General features: G+C 40.7%; 1 pseudogene; it reads left to right on the plus strand.

Annotated features, from left to right (window-relative positions):
• Window positions 1-22,033: 22,033 nt before the first annotated feature.
• Window positions 22,034-22,363, plus strand: LOC132429122 (centrosomal protein 20 pseudogene; annotated as a pseudogene).
• Window positions 22,364-22,711: the final 348 nt, after the last annotated feature.

Consider the following 22,711-nt stretch of genomic DNA (forward strand, 5'->3'; position numbering starts at 1 on the left):
AAGAACTATATACTGAAAACTACAAATCTTGATGAATTAAATTTAAAGAGATCTACATAAATAAATGGAGAGATTTACCATGACTGTGATTAGAAGACTCAATATTGTTAAGATGTCAATTCTACCTAAGTGATGTAGAGATTTAATGCAGTTCCAATAAAATTTCAGCAGGCTTTTAGAATAGAAATTGGCAAGTTAATTCTAAATGAATATGAAAACAACTTAGTCTAGCCAAAGCAGTTTTTAAAAAGAAGAATAAAGTTAAAAGAATAATACCAGTTGGTATCAAGACTTACAGTAAAGCTACAGTAATCAAGACAGTGTGGTCTGAGGGAAAGGATAGACATCTAAATCAGTGGAACAGACTAGACTCCACCTACACATATATAATCCTTTCTCTTTAGGCAAAAATGTGACATATATTCGATAGGAAAGAAAAACCTTTTTAACAAACGGTGCTGGATCAACTGGATATCTGTATGGAAAAAAAAATCATCAACATTTATCTTACTCCCTTAAACAAAATTTAACTCAAAATAAATTCTAGACCTAAATGTAGAAGCTGTAACTATAAAACTTAAAACAAAACAAAACAAAACAAAACTGAGTGACCCTGAAGCAGGCAGAGATTTCTTAGGGCAGCACAAGCAAAATCATTTAAAAAATGAAAGAGAGATAAATTCTAATTTATGAAAATTAAAAACATTGTCTCTTCAAAAGACACTATTAAAAATAAAAAGAAAGAAAAGTAAGACCACAGGTTAGGAAGAAAAAACCATACCTAACAAAGAACATGTATGTCAAATTTATAAAAACATTTGCAAATGAAAAATAAAACATCCCAGTTAAGAAATTAGCAAAAGATGAAAGAGACACCTCATCAAAAAAGGTATATGAATAGTCATCAAGCACATGAAAAGATGTTCATCAATCAAATGAGAATTTCAAATGAAAACCATAATGAGATTACACTATACACACATTATAATAGCTAAATATAAAAAGATTGACAGACAATACTAATTATTGGCAAGAATTTGGAGCAAGCGGAACTCTTTCGTATGCTACAGAGGGTACAGACTCTTTGCACAACTATTTTGCAGTTTCTTGCAGATTCTAACAACTTGAAATGACCTAAATATCCATCAACAGGTAAGTGGTCTAAATATCCATCAGCATAAACTAGATGTGAGCTATCCGCACAATGGGATATACTCAGCAACAAAAAATCAATGAACTACCGATACATTCAACAACATGGATGAACCTCAAAATAATTAGGCTGAGGGAAAGAATCCAGACTTAAAAGATTCAATTTAGATTAAATTCTAGAAAATGCAAACTAATCTATAGTGACAGAGAGTAGATCGGTGGTTGCCTAGGGTTAGGGGTAGAGAGAGATATGAGACTTCATTAAGGTGCAAGAGAATTTTTCTCATGATGGAAATGGTTTACCTCTCAATTGTGACTGTGGTTTCATGAATGTACATATCAGTCAAAATTCACTGAATTGTATCTGGTAAATGGGTACATTTTATTGGACATAAACCGTACTTTGGTAAAGTTGTTTTAAAATTTTAAAAGCTATTATTCAGACACTGCTTTCAGATCTGAATCCAGGATCTTTGGGTAATATTAATTCCTCTCCATCTGGTCTGGTTGTGGATCCTTATGTTCTGGTAACCTATAAATTAAAAAGGATGAGTTATCTGCATCATTCCTTCTGCCCAACACACAATGGTGGATCAAGGACAATATAACAACCAGAAATAAAAATTCCCACTCAGTAAAAGAAGAAATGAATGTCAGAAAGTCCATAAAAATTATGAAATGCATGCTGTGCATGCACTGTGAACGTCCCATTCCCTGAAGGCAGGAAAATTCCTTGATTAGAAACTGATTTTACTCATTTGGATAAAAGACTTTGTCCATTGGTCTTTGGCTCTGCCTTTTGGAAGTTATTCCTTGTCCATTCTCCTCCCTAGTCACCTCTGCAAGGGGTGTTGGAAATTCTGCCCTCTCCACACCATTCCTAGTTCACTTCATGGTGGTGCAACGTTGGATACTTGAAGATTGTTATACGTATTGAGCAGTTAGAGGCATGTGTAGATTGTGGTCATGCTTCTTGGCCATGCAAGTCCCTTAAGAATGTAGGTTTCAAGCCCACTTGCTTCCAATCAGTACCATGTGCCAGTAGCATTCCTAGTCAGAACTGTCAAACTCAATTTCTTTGCTTCCTGGCCCCATACGTCTCTCAACTGAATGGCAGCAATCCAGAGGACATCAGCTTGGGGAAAAGACCAAACTCTTAGATATTCCTTTTTTGGTTTGTTTGTTTTTAAGCAAGACTTAGTCTTACTGTACCTCTGTAGCATGAAAACTTTCCACTGCTTGGGTTCTAGAAACACCCAGCTTTCCAACACACCCAGCTTTCCAACACTTTGAAACTCCATCTAATGGTACTCTATTGTTTTTTATGTCTGACTTGCTAAAGAGTCATTTCTTGCCCAAGTTTATTTTTCTTTTAATAACAGGCTACATATGGCCATTAATGATCAACACATTTTTAACATTCTATTATCCAACCTCCTCCACTAGAGCTACAGGGCTGCCTTAGAACTTATAGACTATGGCTTTATCAAATGTTAAGATGCCTAACCTCTAACCCGTGCCACACGGTTGAGCTTCTCTTGTGACAGTGCCTATTCTCTATTTTCATAGAGAAATAACAATTTCTCTATGATTTAAGGATGCTAAAGTCTATGAAAGATAAACCCTAAGATCTCATAGACTTCATAAGTAGTTTGTTTCTTGTTCATGTTGAAGCCAGTCTGTGGAGGGGCAGGGATTCTTCTCCACACTGTCATCCCCGTCCCAGGTCTATTGTGCTCTGCTTTCTTCAATGCAAAGTATCCAAAATCTCCCTGGGCACTGGCATTCTGCCAAATGATGGGGGAAGGATGACTTGCAACATTTCTGCCCTCATTTCACTACCAGAGGAAGTCATATGGCCACATGTAACTTCAAAGATGTCCAAAAAATAAGTCTAGTTGGAGATAAAAAGAGTTTAGCTGGTCTCTGTCAAATAATCTAACAGTGTGGTAGGAAATTAACCATTTGTTATTTAGTGATGCTCCACCTAAAACAGTTAAATGGAGCCGTGTTGGATCATGCAGGAGCTAAAGCAAAGTGAGAAAAATGTCACCCTCTCATATTAAAGTCAGTGAGAGTAAAAATGAAAATGAAAGAGCTTGGCCTACTGCAGGGATGATTTGCAAATGTGTTGGGCATGCATTTTCCAAATTCAGTCAGAGTGAAATAGTGTAAATGTGTATTACATTCTTACCATCAGGAAGGTAAGACTGTAATAGAAACTATGCCTAAAAAAGGTAGCCTTGGGCTTCCCTGGTGGCGCAGTGGTTGAGAGTCCACCTGCCGATGCAGGGGACACGGGTTCGTGCCCTGGTCCGGGAAGATCCCACATGCAGCGGAGCGGCTGGGCCCGTGAGCCATGGCCGCTGAGCCTGTGCGTCCGGAACCTGTGCTCCGCAGCGGGAGAGGCCACAACAGTGAGAGGCCAGCATACCGCAAAAAAAAAAAAAAAAAAAAAAAATGTAGCCTTAATTGTATTGTAGTACATTTTATGTACTGTTTAAAAAAGGAGATTGAAGAGTCAAAGTGTGTCCGTTTTTATACAGTACTAAGCAAACAAACAAGAAAACAGAGAGAGGCCAACTATTTCTGGTGGATACAAATGTTCCAATCACTCAGAAGATCATGTTTTCTCTTTTTAAAAAAGGATGAGTCTCTGTACTGTATTTTAACCTGGGGACAGTATTCCTCTGGTCCATTTGCTGTAATCTTTAGTCTCACTAGAATTATGATTATTAATTTTAATAGATATTTGGACCATGACTTACTGACCACTTACCATAAGCCAACCACTATTCTATGCTCTTTGAACAAGTTAATTCATTTTTTCAACAACTCTGAGTTTTTCCATTTCACTGATGAAGAAACTGAGTCATACTAATGAAATGATTTGTACAACAGGCTACTGGAAATTCAGCTGGCAAGTTGCAGAGTTGGATGTGAGTGTAGATTTAGCTGATGCCAAATCCCTTGATCTCACCTAATACACGATCCTGCCTCTTGAGGGAAACAGATACTGCTACAGGAAAGGGGGAACTCTGGGATAGTGGAAAGTCATATCTTCAATGAAACAAATAGATTTACCTTCTGGTTAAATGTCTTGTGTGAGTCTTGATGGTTTTTTATAGTGTACCCTCTGTGTTTTCAGGTGCAAAAAAAGAGAAAATTTGAAAAAAACAACCAGTGTTATGCATCCACTGTTGGCATGATTTATATAGTTATTAATAGGATGATTAAATGTCTGCCTACTAAGTACTAGACATCACTCTTCATTTTGTATAATAAACATCCCCCAGATGGTCTCAGTTTTACTTTGTGTGCTCCCTGGATCTGATATTATGTCTCAAATCACATGTTGCAGGTGTGCTATGAGTACCTCTCTCCATTAGGAATAAATCACTGATCTGGTCTTCAGTATCTTAAGGTAAAATACTTGTCCATTGATAGATGACTGAAGAGAAGATATGGTATACACACACACACACACACACACACACACACACACACACACACACACACACAGTGGAATATTACTCAGCCATTAAAAATATGAAATCTTGCCATTTATAACAACATGGATAGACCTAGAGAATGCAAGGCTAAGTGAAACAACTCAGACAGAGAAAGACAAATACTGTATGATTTCATTTACATGTGGAATCAAAAAAGCAAAACAAGTGAACAATCATAACAAAACAGAAATAGACTCATAGATACAGAAAACAAATGGGTTGTTGCCAGAAGGAGGGGGTGGGGGGATGGGTGAAATAAGGGAAGGGGGTTAGGAGGTACAAACCTCTATGTATAAAATAAATAAGTCACAGGGATGTAATGTACAACATAAGGAATACAGTCAATAATAGTGTGATGACCTTGTATGGTGACAGATGGTAGCTAGACTTATGGTAAACATTTCATAATGTATAAAAATACAGAATCACTACGTTGTACACTTGAAACTAATACAATATTGTAAGTCAATTATACTGCAATTAAAAAATAATCCTATCAGGACCACAAAACACTAGGACTAATGTGAATGAAACATGCAACATGTACATGAATCTGTTTTGCTCTGGTCTTAATCATCTCATTTTACTCAAATATGAAAATTCACATAACCCTAACAACAAACTGTCTTCTACCCTGATGCTCACTTGGTGTTGTTCCTGCTGGACTGTATCAAAATCAGTAGCAGATAATTCTGCATAAACAAATTTCATTACTCCAACATTCTGAAATTTAATGGGCAGCATGGTCCATTAATGTTTTCTTTAAATATGACTAATATTTATTTTTGTGCTGTTTCTACAGAACTCTTATGAGATCTTATTCTGTTTGGACTTGACAATTTGATCAGTGAGTTGTCTCCCTCTTGCTGTGAGTTTAATATATCTTGAACATTCTATGAATGTTTGAAAATAGACCCTATATACCAGAATTTAACTTTTGTCTCAAAACTTCCTGTAAAACTTTATGATGTACCAAAAAATATAAGTGGAAGGATGAAGACTGAGAAATCAGTTATTTTGTAAAACAACTTACAGTAGAAAAACTGCCAAGGACTTACTGCATAGCACAGGGAACTATGCTCAATATTTTGTAATAACCTATATGGGAAAAGAATCCAAAAAAGAATATGTACATGTATTTATATATGTATATGAATATATGAAATATATATATATGAAATATATATGAAAAAGAATATATACTTACATATATATTCAGTTTTATATATATAACTGAATCATTTTGCTTTATACCTGAAACTAACACATTGTAAATCAACTATACTTCAATTAAAAAAAAATTTTTAATAGATGCAAAGAACATAAAAATTGCTGCACAATATTTTCCATTCACATTTAATCATATTGAAAACCAATTTAGACTAGCTTGAATATCAAGTAAATCCAGTGATTTGTTATTCCATAGCAACCCAACATTGAATATTGAACCGAGAAACTTGTGCCCACGAATATCCTTGCCTCCACAATGGGGAATCCTACAAAATTCCGGAAACATGAGCTGATATTTTGGTAACTATAACAATGTTATCAAAGACAAACATACAAGGCATTCTTTTCCACAATGAGTCTACAAACATTGGGGTTTCCTACCTGAGGCTGTTTTCATTGGCGAGAGCTTCAACAGGGTGAAAAGTTTAAACAGTAAGAAGCAATGCAGAATAGGATTTTGAAGTCTCAGTATCACAGTCTCTGTTTTTCTTTTCTTACTGTGATTCACTTATTTTACGATGTAGTGCCTCATTTAGCCTCTTCATGCCTCAGAAGACAATACTGCTGTGATTTTGAATTATATCTTTGTTTATTTGGAGGTTCACTACCAGAGGCAAAGGATTAAAAAAGCCATATTAAATAAGATATGGATTTGTTGTTGTTGTTCTATTTATAAGAAACTTTTAGAAAAGGCAAAACTGAGGGGCTTCCCTGGTGGTGCAGTGGTTAAGAATCCGCCTGCCAATGCAGGGGACACAGGTTCGATCCCTGGTCCGGGAAGATCCCACATGCCGTGGAGCAACTAAGCCCGTGCGCCACAACTACTGAGCCCGCATGCCATAACTACCGAAGCCCACGCGCCAAGAGCCCATGCTCCGCAACAAGAGAAGCCACGACAATGAGAGGCCCGTGCACCGTAGCCCCCGCTCACCGCAGCTAGAGAAAACCCACGTGCAGCAACAAAGACCCAATGCAGCCAAAAATAAATAAATAATAATAAAATTTTAAAACTAAAAAAAAAAGAAAAGGCAAAACTGTGGAGACAGAAAATACTTTAGTGGTTATCTGGGGCTGGGGTTGGGAGCAGGAGTTACTGCAAGAGGGAAGAGAGGACCTTTCTGCAGGGGTGGAAGCATTCTCAGATGGGGTTGCGACAACTGCACTGCACAGCTGCATAAATGTACTTTAGGCCACTGAACCTTATTCTAAGAATGGTATCTAAATTATACCTTGGTAAAGAGGCAACCCTCCTGCAGCTCCCCTGTCCTCATTGTAAAGGCAGAGTCTTCGCCATGGCCCCCAAGGCTTGGCATGATCTGGCCCCCTCCCTCCCTCTCTGTGCTCCCTTCTCTCCTCTCACTCACCAACCCACTCCTCCCATACTGGTCTCCTCGCTGTTCCTTCATCATCCCAGGCACCTCCCTCTTCAGAGCCTTTGCACTGGCTGTTCCCTTCACCTGCAACACTCTTCCCCATGTATCAGCCTGACTCCCTCTCTTACATTCTTCAGGTCTGTTAAGATGTCACCTCTCAGAGAAGACTTTCCAGACCACCTTATTTATTTTATTTTATTTATTTATTTTTATCTTTTGGCCATGCCACTCAACACGTGGGATCTTAGTTCTCCGACCAGGGATCGAACCCGTGCCCCCTGCAGTGGAAATGTGGAGCCCTAACTGCTGGACCGCCAGGGGAGTCCCCAGACTACCTATTGAAACGACAACCCTCTTACCCAGTACCCTTCATTTCCTATCCCCCTCTCCAAATTTCTTTCTTTCTTTCTCCCCCTTATTGCCGTTTGACCTGCGGTATATTTTTCTTATCTACCTTGTTCACCGTGTGTCTCTGTCCATCCTTCCCCTGCCCTTCAACTACAACAGAGATCCCAGTGGGTGGGACCTCTGTTTTGTCACAGCTGTAGCCTCAGCATTAGCACAGAGCCTACCATGTAGCAGGGACTCAAGACACACTAGCTGAAGGGATGATTGGCAGGTCTCTGGGCCCTGTGTCTGAGCCCCTGGAGGAGAAGCAGGCTGGCTGGGGTGCCTGCTCTGTGCTAGGCCCCCTGGGTGGGGAGAGGGGGGTGGTGGCTATGGACAGAGCAGTCACTAAGACACTGTTCTTGCTTTTGGATCTGCATGGCTAATCTCACACAATCCCCAGGAACATCCTCTCAGGGGTGCATGAGGGCTGAGAAGCAGTTGAGACCCTGAGGGCCAGGCAGGGGCCAGGAGGCGGCCCAAATTTCCAGCATGTCCTCACAGGGCCAGACAGGACAGGAGGCAGCCAGGCTTTCCAGTATGTCCCAACTGACTGCCAGGATCCACCCACTATTTGCATCAGGGAATTCCACCTCAGCCCGGCCTCTGTCTCAAAGTCCATTCATTCCATGAACACTGAGCTCTTGCTTTGCATCCAGCCCTGAGCTGGGTGGCACTGGGGACACAGTGCTGATGAAGACTCTGCCCTCCTGGGGCTCCTAGTCTAGCGGGGAAGAAAGAAAAAGTGGTCCGTTGGTGGTGTTAATCACAGGTGGGCAGGGCTGGGTCAGGGGAGCCGGGCGGGCTGAAGGAGCCCAGAGGTGACACCTGATCCAATCTGAGGGGGTCAGAGAGGGCTTCCAGGGGAGAGGATGTCTGAGATCTGCTGCAGTAAGTTATCAGCCAGGTAGAGGGGAGAAATGTGAAAGGCTACTGTGAGGAAAGAGATAGTAAGCCACACTCCTGGAAATAAAAGAGGTCCAGAGTGGCTGATCCTCCCCTAGTCCAGTGGTTCTCAAACAGCGGTGATTTTGACCTGCGGAGAACATTTGGCAATATCTGGAGACATTGTTGGTTGTCACAGCCGGGGAGAGGTATGTGTGCTACTGGCATCTAGTGAGCGGAGGCCAGGGATGTTCCTACACGTCCTGTAATGCACAGAACAGCTCCCCTCCTCCACCCCCCAAAAGGAATTATCCAACCCCAAGTGTCAATAGTATCAAGGTTAAGAAATCCTAGTCTAATGTGAAGAAAAGTCAGATTGTGCAAGGTCTTGATGTGCTAAAGAATTTGTACATTATCCTGCAGGCAAAGAGATAGGCTTGAAAGGTTTTAAGCAAAGATGGGACAAGAGAAGATCTAGGTGTGCCTGGAAACTCAGGTCAATCAGCGCAGCCTGAGCCCTAGTCTCTCTGACCTAACCCCCACCCAACCCCCCAACCTCCCACAATAAACAACAGGAATTCAGAGGAGGAAAGACTTCCTTTCAGCAAGACGGGAAAGCTCCTGAGGGCTGGGATGGGCACTAGGGCAATAAAACATTTCTTGAGCTGCCTCTAGGCCAGACTCAGGCTGAGGTGGTGAAAAGATTCAGACCAGATATACCCAGCATTGGGCTCTCTCATACCAGTCTCACCCTGGTGTCATTATTGACCCCCAGATGACATTATTGACCTTCCTCTGGGCTCCTTCAGGCCCAGGCACAGACGTATGTCACCACCTTAGTCATCTAGGACTGTAAGTCTCTTTACACATCAGTCTCCTCTCCCACCACACTGAAGGCAGGGACAAGGACAGAGCCATCACTGCGGCCCATCTTTGCGGCCCATCTTTGCGGCCCATCGCAGGGCTGGACTTCCTGTCCAACCCCTCCACTTACCACTGGAGATTCGAAGCCCCAAAGAGGGAAAGGACTTGCTTGAGGTCACACAGAGTCAGCTTCATTCTCGTCTCCCAGCCTGTACTCCTCTCCCCCATGCTGCCTCCCATGCGGCAATGACCTCCCAGTGAATGGGTACACAGTGCCTTGCTGTCACTCCATTGATTCTGGGTGCCTGAAAGGTGGCTACCTGCGTGGCCTGGTGTGCCCTGCAGCCTCAGTTTAGTTGAAAAGGTGCTGGTCAGAAGTCATCAGCCCCTGGACTCATTCCCCCATAAGACTAGTTTATGCTGAAATCATACCCATCCCAGACCTGATCATCTTGGGTCAGGAATGTCTGGGAACTTCTACATGGGATGGATCCCACACCTATCCTGGGTGACTTCGTGTAAGCACCTCACCTTAGTCTCACGGTTCCTTGGCTTCCTATCTGTAACATGGGGCTGTTGGCCTCTGCAGCCAGTGCCCTTACCAACGATGATTACCTGACTCCCCCAGAACTAGAAAACTCCTGCTTAATCATTGCCCACACCTCAGGCACTGCAAGCCAGACCACTCTAAGAACGGTTTTGGAACTTGGAATCTCTGAGTTGAAACCCAGGATGCTTGGGGACAAGTCCACTCCCCTCTGCATCAGTCCCCACACTCAGGCGTGAGTGTGCGGGAGATCCGGAGCTCAGCGGGGTCCTACTCCCCACACTGCCGGCCTCCTAAGCCCTGGGCCCTTCCTGGACTTGGTGAGCTAGTTCTCTCTGGGCAAGCTGTCCCACTGACCCAGGATTCTGTGCAAAGGGGCAGGACACACCCGTGGGAGGCCCCAGGTAGGGAAAAACCCCTCAGGCCCACCTCTGACTTTGCACTTGACCAGCACTTCCACCCCAGCCCCCTACTGCTCAGCCTAATATGGTCTGGAGTTTTCAATATATTACTTTTAATTACTCTGAGACCCTCACTGTACTTGGAGCCAATGGTAGCATGGTGTTCTAATTTTTCAAATCTCTCTTAAAATGAGTAGGAAACCACACATAAGGATAAATCTCAGGACAATGACATTAGAAGTTAACTTTCCCAGTTAAACAACTTTCCATATTATCTACCACTGAGTTTTTTTTTTAATAATCCACATTAAAAATAAAGATGTTCGATCTTTTGTTAAATTTGTGAGGTGCCGTTCATTATAAATAAGTCATCCTCTGTAAATTTTAAAATAAAGAGACCTTTCTTGACTAGTAGATTTGGTAATAGATAGCTCTTCAGAAGGTCCAAGCCAGTATCCTACTCTAAAATTTAACTTCCTCTTTGTTAACTACTATTAATAAAGCACGTAAGAAATAATTCTCATTGGAGCCTCGTACTTCTCCACAAAAAGTCAGAAAGGACAATATCATTTTTCTCATTTGAAAAACCGAGAAACTGAAGCTCATGAAGTTTTGCATGTTCAAACAACTTGTAATGATGGAGCTATGATTACAGTCTAGATTTCTAACTGTTAAGTGTTAATAAAATAAAAGGGTGATGATCTTGAGTTCTGCAGTCAGAAGAAAAGGGGTTAGAATACTGGCTGTCTTTTACTTGCTGGGGGCACTGGACAAGTTATTTAATCTCTTCATCACTCAGTTTCTTTATCTTTAAAATAGGGATAATAATAGTGTCCACTTCATAACATGGTTGTAAGAATTAAATGAACACTTATGCAATGCCTGGCTTATAATAAGTATTCAGTAAATATTTGCTAATGTAATCAGCCCTGTCCATTCTTACTCTACGGAGGCAGCTTCAGTAAAGTGGTAAAAGCTTGGCTTCGGACAGAGCCAGATGAGTTCTGATTTCTGTTCTATCACATGATCTTTATATGAGTTCCTTCCCTGTGAACTCTTCTGGCCAGTTTTTCATATGTAAAACTGTAAGGGATACTCTGAAGATTAAAGTCCTGGTCTGTAGAAGAGGAGGTTTAATAAAAGTTCAATTTCTTTTAGTCTACCTTGAACCTCTGCCAGAAAGTTTCTTTACTAAGTACTTATTTCTTTAGTATGCATTTAGCCCCTTGTTTCTATAAGCCATATTATTCAACAAGGTATTACCAGAACCTAGCATAGTGCCTGCATCTATTAGGCATCCAGCAAATATGTGTGGAACTATGTATTTCATGCTGTAGGAGAGAGAATTCTCTGCAGCTTAGGATGGCCAGAGAAGACTTCAGGAAAGAGACAGGATTTAAGTGGATCTTGAATAATGTTTGGACAAATGGTCACCATATAAGAATAGAGAATGATAGGAGATCTGCTCATGAAAATGAGCAGCCCACAAAACCTAAACTTCAAATATGGGCAAGAATGATGATCCTTGTAGAAGCTCTAGAGGTGATATTCTTCAAATCTGACCCAGGAGATATTTAGAGTTCCAAGACAGGAGTGATATATATCCTGGAAGGAGCACAGGGAAAAGTGATTATTTGGTGGTGGTTTTAGAAATGGAAAAAGAGGGCTTCCCTGGTGGCACAGTGGTTAAGAATCTGCCTGCCACTGCAGGGGACACAGGTTCGTGCCCTGGTCCGGGAATATCCCACATGCCACGGAGCAACTAAGCCCGTGCGCCACAACTACTGAGCCTGTCCTCTAGAGCCTGCGAGCCACAACTACCGAAGCCCATGCACCACAACTACTGAAGCCCATGTGACTAGAGCTCGTGCTCCGCAACGAGAAGCCACTGCAATGAGAAGCCCGCGCACCGCAATGAAGACCCAACACAGCCAGAAATAAATAAATTAAATTAATAAATTTAAAAACAAAGCAGAAACTAACACACTATTGTAAAGCAATTATACCCCAATAAAGATGTTAAAAAAAATGGAAAAAGAGCAAAAGTTATCTTTTCCATATTTTGAAAGTGGTGGAAGAATGGTTCATTAGTCTGTATTCACAATTCTGATATAATAAAATTTAATAAAAGCCAGTTTTTCTTACATATACTTTCCTTACTTTGATTATAACTTTTCAGTTTGGGTTGGAATCATTCCATTGATGTTAATGATATTCCATATATGTATAGAAAGAATCTTTGGACACATTGCTATCTTGTAACTATAGGCTGCAACATTGTCAGGAGATAGAGTCTTTTTAATAATAGGAAACAGTGCGAAGGCATTGGTGTCCTCTGTCACTGGAGGTGTCAACATGTTGGGGGTCTTAGTTGAGGTGGTGGACAAATGGCTGCAGATATTTCATTGTGTTTTCATCTCCATGGGACTCCTCAACTATAGGGGCAGAGTTATCCCATTGCTAAGGGAAGGCTATGTTTGGCAGGAGTTAAAAGTGCTGAAGACATGGAAACTGTGGATATTGCCAGACGTTTTTCAAGGATGTGGGTCCAGGTGTCCTGATTTGAAATTTCCTCTTGAGGCTCCCTCCTACCATGTTAGAGGACAATGATTTCTCTGTTTATTCTCATGCTTGATCTAGAAAAGGATGAGGTTGATCTGAGAGCTTCAGATTACTTTTCGACTACTTGTTTAAAAGGACTTTATTCATAAACTCTTTCACTACCTTATTTCTTTAGTAAAAGCAACTCATTTCCATTTCCTTTTTTTGTTGTTAAGATTTAATTTAAATTTTTTTTTTTGGCTGTGTTGGGTCTTTGTTGCTGTGCACGGGCTTTCTCTGGTTGCGGCAAGTGAGGGCTACTCTTCGTTGCGGTGCACAGGCTTCTCATTGCAGTGGCTTCTCTTGTTGCGGAGCATGGGCTCTAGGCGTCCCGGCTTCAGCAGTTGTGGCACGCAGTCTCAGTAGTTGTGGCTCATGGGCTTAGTTGCTCTGCGACATGTGGGATCTTCCTGGACCAGGGTTCGAACCCATGTCCCCTTCATTGGCAGGTGGATTCGCATCCACTGCACCACAAGGGAAGTCCCCTTATTTCCATTTCCAATGCCGTACTCTAGAGCTTGTCACCATGCAGGGACCTGCTATACTTGAAATCTTCAATTCAGTTATCCTACTCTTTTGCAAGAGTAGGATTAGTTTCACCCTCATTTTCTATTCTGTGATCTTGAGAGAACTTCGAATTCCAGGACAATTTTTCTTTATCTTCACTTATCAGGTTTTTCTTTTTTCTCCCAATAATTCAACCTTTCCCTCCAGTTGATTCCATGGTTCACATTCTAACCTTTTCTCTTACCAATAATCTACACCCCAATCTACTCTTACCACTGCCTTGTAAAATTCCAAGCATGGATGAATACCATGTTTCCGGCACAGCACCAGCAAAGTAAACTTCTACTCAATGCCTCCCCAACTTCCTCCTTATTCTTAGAACACTTTAATACTTAATTCCAAGAGGAAATGGAGACCATCAAATAAGAGCCCTCTCAACATCTGTGTCTAAGTCTAAAGTTTCACCTGCATCCATACTCCATACTCACCTTTCTCTTCTAAAAGAAATGGTATCCCTCTTTTTTGTTGTTGTTGGGTTTTTTTTGGCTGTGCCACACAGCCTGTGGGATCTTAGTTCCCTGACCAGGGTTTGAACCTGTGCCCCCTGCACTGGAAATGCAGAGTCTTAACTACTGGACGGCCAGGGAAGTCCCAGCATCCCTCTTTTTAAAGTTCATGTCTTTACTTGAGCTCTCTGCATTTCTATTCCACCTACCCTCTCAAGGACTTCACCTACTAATTGTTCCATCTCTCTCCTATCAGCATTAAGCTTGCTTATATCTCTCCTGTCTCAAGAACAACAGAAACTTCTACTCTCATCTTTCTTTCCTACTAAGGACACCTCTTTGAATGCGTCATCCACTCTCACCCCTCCACTTCCCAACAACCACTTAGTCTTCATACTTTTCTATATGGTTTCTGCCTTTACAAGTCTATTACAACAGATTTGTTCTCACTAAGGATTACAGTGATTTCTTGTAGCTAAATTCAATGGGTAATTACTATTCCATATAACTTTCTGTAGATTTAACATTGTTCCGCAGTTCCTTTCTCTTGGAATCTTTTCTTTTTCTTTTTTTGTGGCTGCATCGTGTGGCAAGCTGATCTTAGTTCCCAGACCAGGGATCGAATCCATGCTCCCTGCATTGGGAGCACGGAGTCTTAATCACTGGAAGTCCCTTGGAATCTTTCTTTCCTTGGTGTCTGTGATACTACACTCTCCTGTTTTCTTTTCTTTTTTTCTTTATTTTTCCTTGCTGATTCCTCTTAATCAGTCTGTTTTGCCAGCTTGTCTTCTGTTGTCCATTTCTTAAATGTTGGTATCTCTATGGGCTTTATTCTCAGCTCTCTTTACTGTAGATTCTCTTGCCAGTCAATCTCATTAAGTTCCATGGTTCAGTTTTCCCACCATATGCTGATGACGGCCATATCCTCATGTCTATTCCAGCAGCTCTTCTGAGTAACAGATTCATGCATGCAGTTCCTTTTGGATTTCTAACAGGTACATATCTGCCTTAGTCTTTTCGGGCTACCATAACAAACTACCATTGAATAGCTGGTTTTAAAGAATAGAAATTTATTTTCTCATAGTAGTAGAGGCTAGAAGTCTGAGATCAGGGTGCCAGCATGATTGGGTTCTGGTGATGCCATCTTGCCGACTTCTAGAAGGTCATCTTCTCACTGTGTACTCATGTGGTGGGGGTCTGGGGAATCTTTCTCTTCCTTTTCCTATAAGGCCACAGTCTTATCAGATTAGGGTCCTACTGTATGTTCTCATTTAACCTTAAATATCTCCACAAAAACCCTATCTCCAGATACAGCCACCTTGGAGGTTAGAGCTTCAACATATGAATTTGGGTTGGGGGAGGGAATAATTCAGTCCAAAGCAATGTGCAAGATTGAACTCATCAGCTTCATACTAAAATCAGTTCTATTTTCTGTGTTCCAATTTTAAGGAATTGCACCAGAGACAGTACAATGCAGAAATAAAGAAAATGGGTGCTAGAGCCAGTCTCTTGGGCTCAAATCCAGGTTCTTATCTTTTACTAAAAATTTGCCCTTGGGCCTCATATTTTTATCCATAAATGGAATTATTATATAGTATCTATCACATAGGAATGTGGTAAGGATTAAATGAGTTGATATAATCCTTGAAACAGTACCAGGCACATGGATATAATTATCAAAACAGTGCTCCGTAAATATCAACTATTATTATATCATCCACCTAATTGATTAAACCAAATGCCTGCATGTCACCCTTGACCCTTACCTCTCCCTTCTCTCTGGTGTTTACTTAATTTCCAGGTTCTACAGTTTCTATCTCCTTAACATTCTGGAACTGATTCACATTCTCCATCCCCTTACCTTTTTTCCCAGGCCAGGAACCACTTCTCTTTTCTAGATTGCTACAATAACATAGTAACTAGTCTTTGCTACAATAACATATTAACTGGTCTTCCTTGGCTGACCTCTTTCCAGTCTAGTCTCTCTCCACATCCAGAAGGTTTTACCAAAAATGCAAATCTCTTCGTATCAGTTCTCTGCCTAAATCCATTAAACGGTTCCCCCCAAATCTCTATAATGGTTTACAGGCTTTTCATGATCTTCCCATGCTTACCTTTATTTATTATTCTCTTTTCTGTCCACTCACCAATTCTCACTCCATGTGGTAACTACACTTTAAATTACTTTATTTACTTTAAGGCTGTGCTTCCTAAGAAACTTTTTACTTTATAACACACAGAAAAGGATAATATGTGCAATGGCACCTGGGGTAAACCAACAAGTTTGCTTGTGTCTAGGGGCAATTGGCCTGAGATCTCATCCAGCACCCCCAAGGGTGAGAGAATCAAGATTTAAACATATCTGTAACTCTTTCACAACCTAACAGCATAACTAAGGCACATTAGCTTGAAAGCTGTGTCTAATTACAGATTACCACACCAGTGCCATGAATTCCACTGTCCTTTCCTAGAGCCACCATAACCAAATATCAAAACTCTTCTAAAGTGCAAACTAATCCCATTTTAGAGGGCACTTCCTCTAAGAGTCTTCACTTACTTCTCATGTCTGTTTCTTTTGTTTGTTTGTTTTTTGTTTTGTTTTGTTTTTCCTGTGTGCTCCAAATAGCAGCTATGTGTCCCCTTTCATCGCTTATATAAAAACATGTTCCTGAGGAACTTTCCACATACATTGATAATATAATAATAGATAAATGCTTAGGATCTAGTGGGAACATAGAAAAATCTGCAGGAAGTTTATATGAATCCAGTAGTAATATAAAATTAATTCTCAACATTGCCTAAAAATCCTGACCAATGCTGTTACTTCCTGTACTTAATTAATTAGGTAGATTCTTCATTGACATAATAAAACAGACACTTTTTACATAGTAAACCAACTCCCTTTTTAGCCAATGCAATTGTCTACCTTAGGTACCAGTATAAACAAGCAAGACAATTGCTTTCCTGAAATAAGGAAGATGTAGTTCGAGCTAAGCCTGGCTTTTGGCAGCAGCATTAGAGTGAATCTAACTAAAAGGTAGATATTTACATTTTGGGGGGAAAATTTAAATGCTCTCAAGCATCAGAATCTCTATATGCAAAGGTTGGGCTTCCCTGGTGGCGCAGTGGTTAAGAATCCCCCTGTCAATGCAGGGGACAGGGGTTCGAGTCCTGGTCCGGGAAAATCCCACATGCCGCAGAGCAACTAAGTCCGTGCGCCACAACAAGAGAAGCCACCGCAATTAGAAGCCCACGCACCGCAATGAAGAGTAGCCCCCGCTCTCCGCAGCTAGAGAAAGCCTGTGCAGCAAGAAAGACAAAACACAGCAAATATAAATAAATAAATAAATTTTTTAAAAAAGAATCTCTATATACAAAGGTAAATTCCACTATTATCTTCCAGAAGCAATTGTGTCTTAAATGCATAATTCCTTTACCCTTTTGGATTCTTGACTCAAGCCAATTTCAAACTATGTGAATAACTGAGAATTAACTTGACATTTTTTTTTTTTTTTTTTTTTGCGGTACGCGGGCCTCTCACTGTTGTGCCCTCTCCCGTTGCGGAGCAACAGGCTCCGAACGCTCAGGCTCAGCGGCCATGGCTCACGGGCCCAGCCGCTCCGCGGCATGTGGGATCCTCCCGGACCGGGGCACGAACCCGTGTCCCCTGCATCGGCAGGCGGACTCTCAACCACTGCGCCACCAGGGAGGCCCTAAACAAAACTTTTACATGAGAGGAAAATATGTGATAGGAGAAAAGTGGTTATAGGAACTTAGGATTGTAAAAATAAATTCTTCAAAACAGTACATTTTGGGGTTTTCTACTAATAAATATCAAAATCATTCCATTAATTGACACAAATTACACAAGTAATGTCAAAGGGGAATTTAAGAAAACTTATTAGGTAAGAAATTAAAGCCAACTGACTCGTTAAGAAACTAGATTTAAAACCTATGTGTTTTTGTTTTTTTTTTTTTTGGCTGTACCTCATGGCTTGTGGGATCTCAGTTCCCCAGCCAGGGATTTGAACCAGAGCCATCACAGTGAAAGCCCAGAATCCTAACCACTAGGCCACCAGGGAACTCCCCAAACCTAAAATTGTGTTCAGAATTTGGTTTGTTATCCTTGAAAGAAGAGAGTATTGACCAGATGACATTTTGAGTCTTCTCAAAGTTGTATTCTTACTGTTCATCTCCCTTTAGCATCCTTTTTAATTCACCTATCCCCCTTTCCACCGTATTTCCCTCTGTTTTGACTCTTTCCCCTTAGTTGCTAACTGTACAACCGACCTTATTCATTATTTATTCATCAAATAAGAACAACAAACAAACATTCCTGGTCACTACTTCCTCTTCTGGCCAGCAGCCTATGTCTCTTTTCTCCTCAGCCAAACTTATTTAAATGGCAACATTTCCCAGTCTTCTATATCTCCTCAAATTTTCTTTAATCTTGACCCATTACGGTCTGCCTTTCACTGGTTTTTCTGCTGAGACTGTGGTCAGTAATTTAACTGAAAACCGTTTAGTATTGTATCTAGGAAATTTATCTCAGTCCTCTTTTGCCTCCAGCAGCACTTGATACGACTGATAACATCTGTACTTCTTGATTTTTGCCCTTGAAATGGTAAAACCCAACCAGTGCATCTGGATTCAGGCCCATCAGGAGTGGTCGGATAAACGTTGCTGGCAAAACAGCACACTTGAAAACCGAACAGAGGACTGCAGGGTGGTCTGTCCTAGTGCGGCAGTGCAGCATCTAAGCCATCCTCTCATTCTCAAATTGATCTCCTGTTCCCAAAGGAGAGAACTGAGGAAAAGGAAAGAAGGAGAAGCTGGTAGAGGGAAAGGGAAACTGAGCGCCCATGTGTGATTTGTGAGGTCATTCTCTGTTCCACTTATAAGACTAGACTGTGAGCAAAGGGTGCTTTGCTCACAAAGAATGCTCCAATAGAATGCCACTGGGCCACAGCAGAAGCCACTATGGGCCCCATCACGAAATCATGGAAACCACAGAGAAATTATACTACCTATGGCCAAAGGCATTGGAATTATCTTCTTTAGTGAATTTACTGCCACCGCTGAAGACCTCCTTCACCTGCATTATTTTTGATTTCTCATTTAAACATTTGTTGTAAATTGAAGGACTTGGCTTTGCATTTGAAACTTATTTAATGATTACAACCTATTTCTCCTGGTACTTTCACTTACTCTTACTTATTCTTTCTAACCCTCCCTTAATCATTCCTTATTTTTCTACTCATTAAATATGGGTATTTTTCTCAAAGTCCCCATTATTTTTATCTTCTTTTCTTACTTTGTATGGTCAATCCAGGTGAATTTATTCTTTTTGTTCTGATTCTATGGATCCATCCCAGACCTGTTTCCAAACTTCAGGCCCATATAGCCCACTAAGTATTAAACATATCCACCTATATTTCCGATAGAGCCCTCAAGAAAACATAGCCCAAAGAGACTTCCTGTATTTTTGTTTCTGATGACATAGCAGACTGAGTTCATAGGAAACCCCCTTAATTTAAAAAAACGTGTGGTATGGGATATAAAAATACATTCAACATACTCTAGGGATTTCCGTGGTGCTGCAGTGGTTGAGAATCTGCCTGCCACTGCAGGGGACACGGGTTTGATCCCTGATCCGGGAAGATTCCACATGCCGCGGAGCAACTAAGCCCGTGTGCCACAACTACTGAGCCTGCACTCTAGAGCCCACAAGCCACAACTACTGAGCTCATGTGCCACAACTACTGAAGCCCACGCGCCTAGAGCCCGTGCTCTGCAACAAGAGAAGCCACCGCAATGAGAAGCCCGCGCACTGCAATGAAGAGTAGCCCCCGCTCACCACCACTAGAGAAAAGCCAGCGCTCGGCAATGAAGATCCAACGCAGCCAAAAATAAGTAAATAAATAAATAAATAAATAATAAAATAGGCAAAGTATACAAATAGACATTAAAAAAAACCCAACATGTTATACATGACTGTGCTCAGAACAAATAAAAAGAAAGTCCCAGAAATAAAGAGGGCATTTACAGTCAGTAATAACAGGCTCAAGCCTTTTCCATTTTGTCCTTAGAGGATCTTAAATCTGAATATTTGCTTTAATGTCTAAGTAGTTGCGGTTTCAACATCTATGTGAAGAAAGCAGATAGAGCCTTGAACCTGCATGAGTCAAGCAGTTGAAACTGAGATGCCTGCATATAAGCAGGTCACTGCAAAGACTACCTCCTCAATGAGAAAGGGTAGAGAGCACTAGATAGGAAAAAAACACACATGTGAATTGTAGACTTGTGGTTTGTGATTGCATAGTTATGGAATACAGATGGTGTGGCAATACCTTAGCTGAAAAGTAGTAAAAACTGGTTCCAGAATAGAAAAACAAGAAAAAAATTGCCACATTTCAAAAACTAGGGGTACCTTGGATTCCTTAGAAAACAAACCCTACTGAACGATTTCACAATAAAAGTAACAAACCACAAATTTGTGATTCAAGGAGTCAAGCTTCATCTATCTCGAAACACTGTCATCTTAGAGTCCTTTCTTCTAATTGTATGGACAGGAATGAGAGTGGAGAAGTATATCTGCTCTTAATTGCCTTGGACTGGGACTGACACATAAGTTTTACTTATATTCCATTGGTGAGAATTCGTCATATGACATCACCTCGATACTTGGGAGTATCATGGTCTAGCAGTGTGCCCAGGAGAATGTAACAGTTTTGTGAACATATAGCAATTATCTTTGCCACATTGTCCTATCAAATAGATTAGTAAGAGTTATTGATTCTGCCTTGGATATCAGTAACTATCCTCTTCTCCTTCCCAATGTCTTTAAGCTTGTTTAGGGTGTCATTATCTTTCACTTGGAATACTGCAATAACCTCCTGACTTGTCTTCCTATGACCTGTTTCTCCCTACCACAGTTAGAATACTTTGGCTGTAAATAATACTGGCTTTAGGTAACTTAGGAAAAATTGGGAAATTAATATACAGGGCTATTTAACATCTTATGAACTCCAGAAGCAATAATAAATGTAGGTGCAGGAAAGTCCTGGAAAAAGAGATTGAAAGGGTATCAGGCCTGCAACCAATGGTCAGGTATCCACAGTTGGCTTTTAGCTTATTTGGCCTCTCTTTAAGAGAAAAATTTTTTTCTCCCAATCCACCAGGGGTTTCCTATCTTAATGCTGCAAAACATTCAGTGTCTTTTCCTCCAGTATGATGCCATTCATAGACAGCTTTGGCATGGAAGTATTTTTTTATACCTGTCTTCTATCTACAAGGGCTAGGACCAATCTAAGTCATCTATCTCTTTTTATCTCCCACATTCTAATTTGATGTTTTATACAATCCAGGCAGAGTGATTGTTCAATCAATATTCAACAAATCAATGAATGACCAACAGCATTATGCCATTTTATTGCACTCTGAGCATATTGTTAACCACCTCTGATCTATGAGTTCTTGCACTGATTCAGACTAGTGAGCCTTTCATCCTTCAAGAAAAATTTCTCTCTAAAAAGAAGGACGATTGACCCTTTATTTTCTTATCTTACCTGGCTGTGACACCATAAATTACCTACATTATGTCCTGTGTTTGACCCCATAGGAAAGTTCTGTGTATTGGTCATTCTTGTAGATCTCTGTTAATTCGGAGCTTACAAAGTACTTTTGCACCACACATTAATTATTCTGACTCAAAATTTTCTCTTAAAAAAAAAGGTATTAATAAAATTTAGCTTAGTAGATAATTGTATAGTGTCTTGAGAACTATTTTACATGTATTAATACGTTTGTTTGGTTGGCTTTTCTTTGCTTTTTTTTTTTGGTTTTACAAAACAATCCCATAAGTAACTAGGGATGGAACTAGTATTTTCCCCAAATCATTTTCCCATTAGTGTTATCTCAAAGCTCAAATCTGATAACTGATTTTGTTATCAGATCCCACGTGATACTGCTGTCCCACACAGCATTTAGTGAAACAGTTCTGTTGGAAGCAAAAACAAATGTCATCAAGAAAAAATGGATTGTAGGCGCCCCTGGTGGTCGTTGAAAAATGGCGACTGTCGCTGAGCTGAAGGCCGTTGTAAAAGACACCTTGGAAAAAAACAGGAGTATTAGGGCAGTTAAAAGCAAGGATTCAAACTGAAGTTTTCAATGCCCTTGATGGTGAAAGTGAACCCCGACCATCATTGCCTCATGAAAACCTTCTAATTAATGAATTAATTCTGGAGTATTTGGAATTCAACAAATATAAGTATACAGCATGTGTCCTCACAGCAGAATCTGGTCAACCCATAGTTCCATTGGATAATTTCTCATCCGTGAACTAAAATCATTTGAACTAGGGTTCAAATCCCAGCTCTACCTTTTACTACCTCTGTGACCTTGGACAACTTACTTAAATTCTCTATGCTTTAGTTTCTTCATGTATTAAAATTGGGACCATAGTAGTACACACCTCGGGAATTCCCTGGCGGTCCAGTGGTTAGAACTCCATGCTTCCACTGCAGGGGTCATTGCTTCCATCCCTGGTTGGGGAACTAAGATCCCTGCAAGCCTCCTGGTGTGGAAAAAAGAAAAAAATAGTACCCACCTCATAGAATTCTTGTGTAGAATAAATGAGCTAACGCCTGTAAAATGCTCAGTAAAATTGTTAATTGAAAATTTCTTCTTGTTAGAGGAGAGACACTCAAGATTTTTTCCAGGGTTGAGTACTCATCATAATAGTTAA

This window comes from Delphinus delphis, chromosome 1 (genome assembly GCF_949987515.2).
Source record: "Delphinus delphis chromosome 1, mDelDel1.2, whole genome shotgun sequence".
NCBI classification, from domain to species: Eukaryota; Metazoa; Chordata; class Mammalia; order Artiodactyla; family Delphinidae; genus Delphinus; species Delphinus delphis.